We start from the raw sequence: 7,308 nt of genomic DNA, 5'->3' as shown, positions 1-7,308 counted from the left end.
TCCAGCCCTGTGGCCTAGAACCAAAACACGAATTTCATCCCACCAATGGAGGATAACCCTTTAGTGTGTATGTACTGCAGAATCCAAAGTCAAGACATTATGTTTTTTGTTGTTGTTGTTTTAATTTTTTGAATTATTTATTTATTTTTAGGCGAGGCAACCCTTGGTTGACCTCACAGATTGCAAGAAACTTGTTTTTTACGACTACAGCACCTGGTTTTCCTAGGTGGTCTCCCATCCAAGTACTAACTAGACCTGATCCTGCTTAGCTTCCGAGATCAGACGGGATCGGGCTTGTTCAGAGTGGCATGGCTATAGACTAGGACACCATGTTTTGAAAAGCCAAATTTGGGGAGGAGCAGGGGCAAGAGTGGGCTCAGAGGGGAGAATGAGTTGATCCGAGGGGTCTGAGACCATTCCTGCTCCCAGTGCAGATCCTGAGGGGGAAAAAAAAACTGGGTAGAATCAGGGTAAGTGAATTCAGGGTAAAATTGGGAGAGTGGAGTGAGAAGGGATTGCCAGTAAGGAGAGACGAGGGCTTCCAGAGGCCAAGATGGGGAGTAAGGGGATTTTGTTCCATATGGACATTCAAAGCTAGCTGGCTAGACAGACACTGGACCTCTCTTCCAGTCTATGCCGGATGTCCCAAGGGAAGACCTTGCCACATGGCCAAGGGAGGACTCCAAGGGCAGACAGCATCAGAGCACAATGCCTAGGCTCTTCAAGGTCCAGGACAGTTGTGAGAATCCCAGCCCACACTGAAAAAGTTTGAAGAAGGAGCCGGAGGGTGGAGAGACCCAGACACTTGTGAGGGGGCAGCTGGAAGGGGGCCCAGAGAGAGGGAGGTCTTTATTATTCAAGATGGCAGAGCACATTACATGGGGGGGGCTGGAGTCACTAACTGGAAATACAGAGGAGGATAAGAGGTGGAGGGGTCCCTGAGGAGTTAAGGAGACTCAGGAGGAGGGGCTCTTCCTCCCTAGGGGGAGAGCATGGCCATGAAGAAGGAGGCAGAGGGTTCCCACTTCTCCAGAAGCTTTCTGCTGAAGGAAGGAAGGGGTTCCTAGGAGATTTAGGTTTGAAATGAATACTGCGAGTTGGGGAAAAGTTTGGGTGGGCTACCAGGTCTTGAGGTCCCACCCTCTTGGGGATGACAATCTCCCAAACCTGGCCAGGGGGCACCCTGTGAGGCTTCCTGGAGGCTCCAGTGGGGGCTCTGGCTCAGTAGTGAGGTATAAGCTCCTGCTTTCTTCCCGTACACTTTGGTGGATAGCAGCAGGACCCAGGGTCTGACTTAACGCCTCCCCCAGAGGAAGAACTGTTCCCTCTTGGGGGACCCTGAGACCTGGTCTGATGACCCCACCTCCGAACAGGAGGGGCAGCATTGGCAGAGAAGGGGGAAGGGAGAAGTGTCTCTGTCTCTGTTCCCACTTCTGCCCTGCTTGGACATACAAATTAAGGCGGAGGTGGGGTGGGGGTGAGATTCTACTGGGCAGGGACAGGGAGGGCTCCTGACATTTACCAGGGTGCGGGCACAGCTGTTTGCGCCCCAAAGCTAGATGGCAAAGTACACATTGCGGATGAAAAGGGTCGCATGTGGGGCGTAGGAACCAGGCAAATTTTATTGACCAGGTGCTCCAGCCTAGCCTGAACTGCATGTCTTGGAGCGACTAAAGATCAGGTGCGGGACTCCGCGGAAATGGGGCTGCGTTCAGGACGAGTCGAGAGAATCACCGCTGAGCCAGAGACTCTCCAAAAGCTCTAGAAAAAAACAGAGTAGGACCGTGGGGAGAAGGCTGTGCGCCCTCCATTATCCACCCACCCCCAGGCTGGAAGGGTACAACGTGCTCCAAGAAAGCCTTTCTCCCTGCGGAGTGGGGTGCGTACAGATCCGAGGGTGCTTGGTGGGCACGCGGACGGGCTCTCCAGGCTCAGATCTCCCGAGACCCCCGATCCAGCTGCCGTCCCAGCCACACTTCCTCTCCCCACATACCTAGCCTGCTCTGCTAAGATTCAGGAACAGGCGCCCAGCCACGCGTCCGGTTCAGGCGCGGGTTCCCAGGCGCGCAGACTCCAGAGCGCATTGGCTGGGAGCCCTGCGCGGGGGCTGCTGCATCGCGCCTTCCCCCCGTTTCTTGACCCCGGGGGGGGAGGCAGGACAGCACCGCGGGCGGCAGGCCAAGGAAGAGGGTATCTCTGGAAGAAAGCCAGGGTGGGCGGTACGTCCAGGCCGAGGGTATCCCAGGCAAGGGGCCCAGTATTGGGGCTCGGGCCGCGGCGACACACGTAGGGCGAGAGGCGCAGCCCCATGAGCAGGCACGGGGCGTGGCCCACTGTGTGGCAGCTGGGACTTGCTACGTGCTTGTATCAGGCGCCTGTGGGCAGCGGCAGCGGCGGCGGCAGCAGCTGCAGTGCGAGCAGCGGCCGGCTAACAGGAGCCTCCCCACCCAAGCCGGGTACTCCCTTGCCCGGCGCCAGGATGCTCACGTCGATGGCCGCTCCGTGTGGAGGGCCAGGTGCTGGCTCAGCTAAGTCTGGGCAGGCGGTAGAACTGGTGGGTCTGGGAGCCGCAGCGCAGGAAGCTACAGGCGATTATTTAGTGACCGGTGGATCCAATTATAACTGCTGGATGGCCCCGGCCCTGCTTGCCTCTGCGGTACCCTCTGGGCTCCCAAGGGTAGGGAGAGGGATGGAGAAGAGGAGCCCAGGCTGCTGTGTCAGGGACGTGGGTTATTGGAGCACCCTACCTGAGTGAGCCTTTAGCTAGAACTCATCTTGATGTTCCCTTGGGGGCTCTCCTCCTCCCTGCAAGGAGAGGAACTGCCAGGGCACAGGGGCAAAGAAATGCCCCTTAGCCAGAGCTTTTGCAGGTGGAGTACCAGCAAAGCAAAGACAAGGAGGCTGGCAGAGCCCTGATAGGTAAAGCAGAGCTGATTTTGGGGTCCCTCTGCACCATTTCAAGACCCTTCTGTTATCTCATCCTTGGGGGACTATTCCTTGTCCTCACCTAACACAGCTCTCAAATCTGTCCCTACACTCTTCTCTTCTCCTACCCCTAGCTTCTCCCTACAAACCCATTTCCCAACTGCAGATGGATGGATGCTGGGAAACACAAGTTTGGCCACATCGAACCCTCTGTAAGATGGTTAGTGGTTCTCCAAGGCTTCCAGAACAGAGTCAGTCCCTTCTTATACCCTCAGCCCTGGCCTGGGCAGGATAAGTCCCTATTAATCTTTAGCCTCCTCTCTGGTCATGGTCTGCCTCAGATCACTTCCTCTGGCCAGTCTCACTTTTTCTTGCCTTACCCCCAAACCCATGATTGTGCCAGTTCTGTGCCTTGGAATGTCCTTGCCTTCCTTCTCAACCTGGTGAACTCCTACTCATCAGGATACTATTTAAATGAAATGGCCCGCACCGGAATAGTCCCCCAGAGCATTCCTCTGCGCCTGTCTGGGCTTACCACCCCCTTTCTAGAGGGCAGAGCCTGACTCAGTCTTGCCTGAGCCCCAGCCCTCAAAATAATTAGATCTCACCCAGTAACACCACTCCTGGGGCACCTTCTAGATCTCTGACACTAGGTAGGGATCTTGAAATACCTTATTTTGACCTCTAAACAATGCCAGAAAATAGGACAATTATTGATTCCACTCACCAGTGATGAAACTAAGGCAAACTGACTTGTTCCAGATCATCTGTTGGGCAAGCGGTGGGAGGAGTGGGGTCTAACCTAGATCCCCAGGTCGAGTTCCAGTTTGGGGACCCCAGTTGCAACTCTCCATGGAGACCTCCCCGCACCCTCTGTCTGTTCAATAAAAAGGAAGAGGTGATTCTGGGACTGGGGGAACATAGCCTGCCTTTCCTCTCAGGTCTCCAAGTCTAGAGGGGCGGGTATGTGTGTAGAGAATGGCACCTGCTTCTGAGGCATGAGGGGCCCTAGTAAACTCTGGTGATCTCCTGGGAGGTTTAGAAGCAGCAGCAGCAGCAGCCCTTCCCGCAAAGGTCATTGGAGCCCAGCTTAACGGGAGTGGGTGTTGGGGGAGAGGTAAATGCCTCAACCTTTCCTCAGTTCCCTCATTTGTGAACTGGGGATAATGATAGCATCCGTCTGGTCAGCTTGCCCTGAGCATTACTAATGCAGATGTGGGGCTTGGCACCGTGCTTGATACACAATAGGTGCTCGATAAACGGTTGTGGCTACCATCTATTGCTGTTGACGTTGAAGGTTGCCCAGGCCCCCTAAACTGCCAGTGAAAACACTTTGATGGAGGGGTGATGGCGCAGGGACAGGTGTGGGGTGGAGGTGCAGAGGAAGCCAAGCCGGAGAATCCTGGAGGACAGCTTAGAAAGTTGTCACTGTTGCGCTCCCCTGGGGCCACTTGGCCTTGAGAGCCGCCTGGAGTGCGCAGTGGGTAGGTGAGGTGGCACGAAGCAGACTGCCGAGGACGCCTGGCGCTGCCACCCCCTCTCTCTTTAGGTGCTGCGGTGCCCCTGGAACCTGGGGGGACCGCGACCCAGCCCGGGGAGAGGTTTAGGGCGCCCCCTGGAGGTAGCTCGGGAAGCTTCTGCAAGGAGACTCAACATGAAAACTGACCGATTGTGGTCCGTTGTAATGGAGGTCTCTGTGGCAGTTACAATATTTAAGAGCTATGAGTAGCACAGAAAAATCTCGAAAACACAATGATGAACAAAGAAGGACATACCCTGAACAATGATATATGTTCAGTGTTTGAAGTTTAAATACCAGCGATACCTCTGGCTTGTTTATGGCTGTGGACCCTTGGGAGTGAAATGTCAGGGTGCAGAAGAAGTATTAAGGCCACATTGGAACAGAAGGGTAGGGGGTGCCTGCCAGGTGGAAGTGTGCGGAAGGCACTCAGCAGAGGGAGCCCAGAGCCAAGCTGGGGGAGCAAAATGTAAAATAGCTTGATGGTCCCTGGGTCTCCCAATTTGGGGCACAAAAGAGCTCAGTACCCGGCCCAGCCCTGAGCCCAGAGGCCCAGTGACAAGAGGCCCTCACTTCCCCCACCAGAAGTCTGGAGCCAAACTGCATGGCAGGTGATAATCCTAATAGCCCATGAGAGCAAACTCTCCTTTCTGGGGCTCACCTCTCCCTTCATCCACATGACAGCCCCCTTCTAGACATTGACTGATCATGGCTTCAGACTATTTGCACATGCCTTCCACACACACCAGACCAAGCCCTCGATGGGCTGGGCCCATGTCTGCTTCCTACTTGTGCCCCCACCCTCAAGCACGGAGCCTGGTCCCCAACATGAACTCTGTCCTAATGACAGTGAATGAGCAAATCTATTTTGCCACTAAAAAAATTATACATCAAATGCTAGTACTAGGGGAAAAAATAAAGCTGTCCCTGTGCCACTCTTTCACATCCTAGTCCTGTTCTCCATGGACAACTGCTTCTAACTTAAATTTAAAACCATCAACTTAACTAATAATTACATGTTACATATGTATATATCTGCGCCCACAGCCCAGATGGAGATTTCAGCTCCTCAGGGGGTTCCCTGTGCCTCCTCCTAGCCAGAAGCCAAATCTATCACCTTAGCACTACTGACATCTGTGGGGCTGTCCTGTGTATGGTAGGATGTTTAGCACAATCCTTGGCCTTTACTCATTGGTGTAGGTAGAATAATTCCTCCCCAGAGATGTCTACACCCTTATCCCTGGAACCTGTGAATATTCACTGTACATGGTAAACTTGCAGATGAAATTAAGGATGCTAATCAGCTGAAATATAAGCACATCATCCTGAATCATTCAGGAGGGCCCAATGTAATCCCAAGGGTTCTTCAGTGTGGAGGAGGGAGGCTGTCAGAGAGGTGACAAGGAGAACAGGTTGCAAAGATGCACCTTGCGGATGGAGAGGCCATGAGCCATGGAATACAGGCATCCCTAGAAGCTGGAAAAGGCAAGGAACTGGATTCTCCCCTAGAGCCTTTAGAAGGAACATAGCCCACCTGCACCTTGATTTTTATCAGAGACCCATTTTGAACTTCCGAATTCCCAAATTATAAGATAGTAAATTTGTGTTGTTTTAAGCCACTAAATTTTTTACAGAAGCAAACAGGAAACTAATGCAACAGTAGATGCCACTAACACTCCCACTCCACAACCAAAAATGTGTTCTTGGGGGCAAAATTGCCTCCAATCGAGAACCACTGACTTAGATTACAAACTGTTATTTTCTATCTGTTTTAGGTAGCATCAAATGGCTTCCTACTAATTTGGATGAAGCTTTGGCTCTCTTGCACCCCTAATACCCTTCTCATCTCTCCATTCTCCGAATATCACTTTATCTCAATTTTGGTTAAATCATCAGCTAGTGTTTCTATTATTACCAAATAAATATTGTTCTCTGCTGAGCCAAATAGTGTACTATGATTACCTCTCCTTTCTCATTGTGCTGTCACTATTTTACTTTGTTTTTTATATATTTACTTTGTTATTTTCCCACAAATGTTCCAAGAGATATGTCAAGCTCCTTGCGATAACTTTCCCTGATCCTCAAGCACATGAGATCACCTACCATCAGTTCCATATTTACTCTGGAGATCTTCCTCTGGGAGCTGGGAGCCTCCTGCCCCAATCCGCACATCCATTTTCTAAGCTTCAGCACAGGCACCATGCAAATGAGGATATAGGAGCTATGTAATCTGTCCTTTTGATATCAACGGCTTTCTGCTGAATGGAAGGTTTTTCTGGGTATAGAATTTCTGAATGGAAATCACATTCTCTCAGAAATTTGAAGAAACTTCTAGCTTCTAGTTTTCCAGGATTACAAGTCAATACTTCTTACAGGTTTGAATTGGTTCCTGGACCCAATTGCAACGTGGAAAGGGGGAATATTCCCCACCCAACAAGCAATTCTCAGACGCCAGCAGGCTGTCTAAGAATTCAACTCAATTCTGACACTATCTACCTGGAGGTGGCATCAGATTCCACAGGTTAAGGGGTCAGTTCTACAATACTGCTCCCAACACACTTCAGATGCTAGCTGCAAGCCCAGACTCTTACCTGAGTTTCTGACCAACTGGCTATAAATCAGATTCCCATGACCCCCTCCTCGAGTTTGGTTAATTTGCTAGAGAGGCTCACAGAAATCAGAGAAACATGTTACTTACTAGATCACAGGCTTATTAAAGAATATGACTCAGGAACAGCCAGATAAAAGAGATGCATAGGGCAGGGCATGGGAAAGGGCGTGGAGCCTCCATGCCCCATCTAGGTACACCATTTTCCCCACCACGTGTTCACTAATGTAGAAGTTCTCCCCAAAAGGACCAATGT

At 51.7% G+C, this 7,308-nt stretch overlaps 1 pseudogene; it reads right to left on the bottom strand.

Annotated features, from left to right (window-relative positions):
- Nucleotides 1–201: 201 nt before the first annotated feature.
- Nucleotides 202–320, bottom strand: LOC111730232 (annotated as a pseudogene).
- Between the last annotated feature and the right edge of the window lie 6,988 nt (nt 321–7,308).

Source organism: Pteropus vampyrus, unplaced genomic scaffold, assembly GCF_000151845.1.
Source record: "Pteropus vampyrus isolate Shadow unplaced genomic scaffold, Pvam_2.0 Scaffold303, whole genome shotgun sequence".
Lineage (NCBI taxonomy): Eukaryota > Metazoa > Chordata > Mammalia > Chiroptera > Pteropodidae > Pteropus > Pteropus vampyrus.
This window is presented reverse-complemented; position numbering and strand designations above follow the sequence as displayed.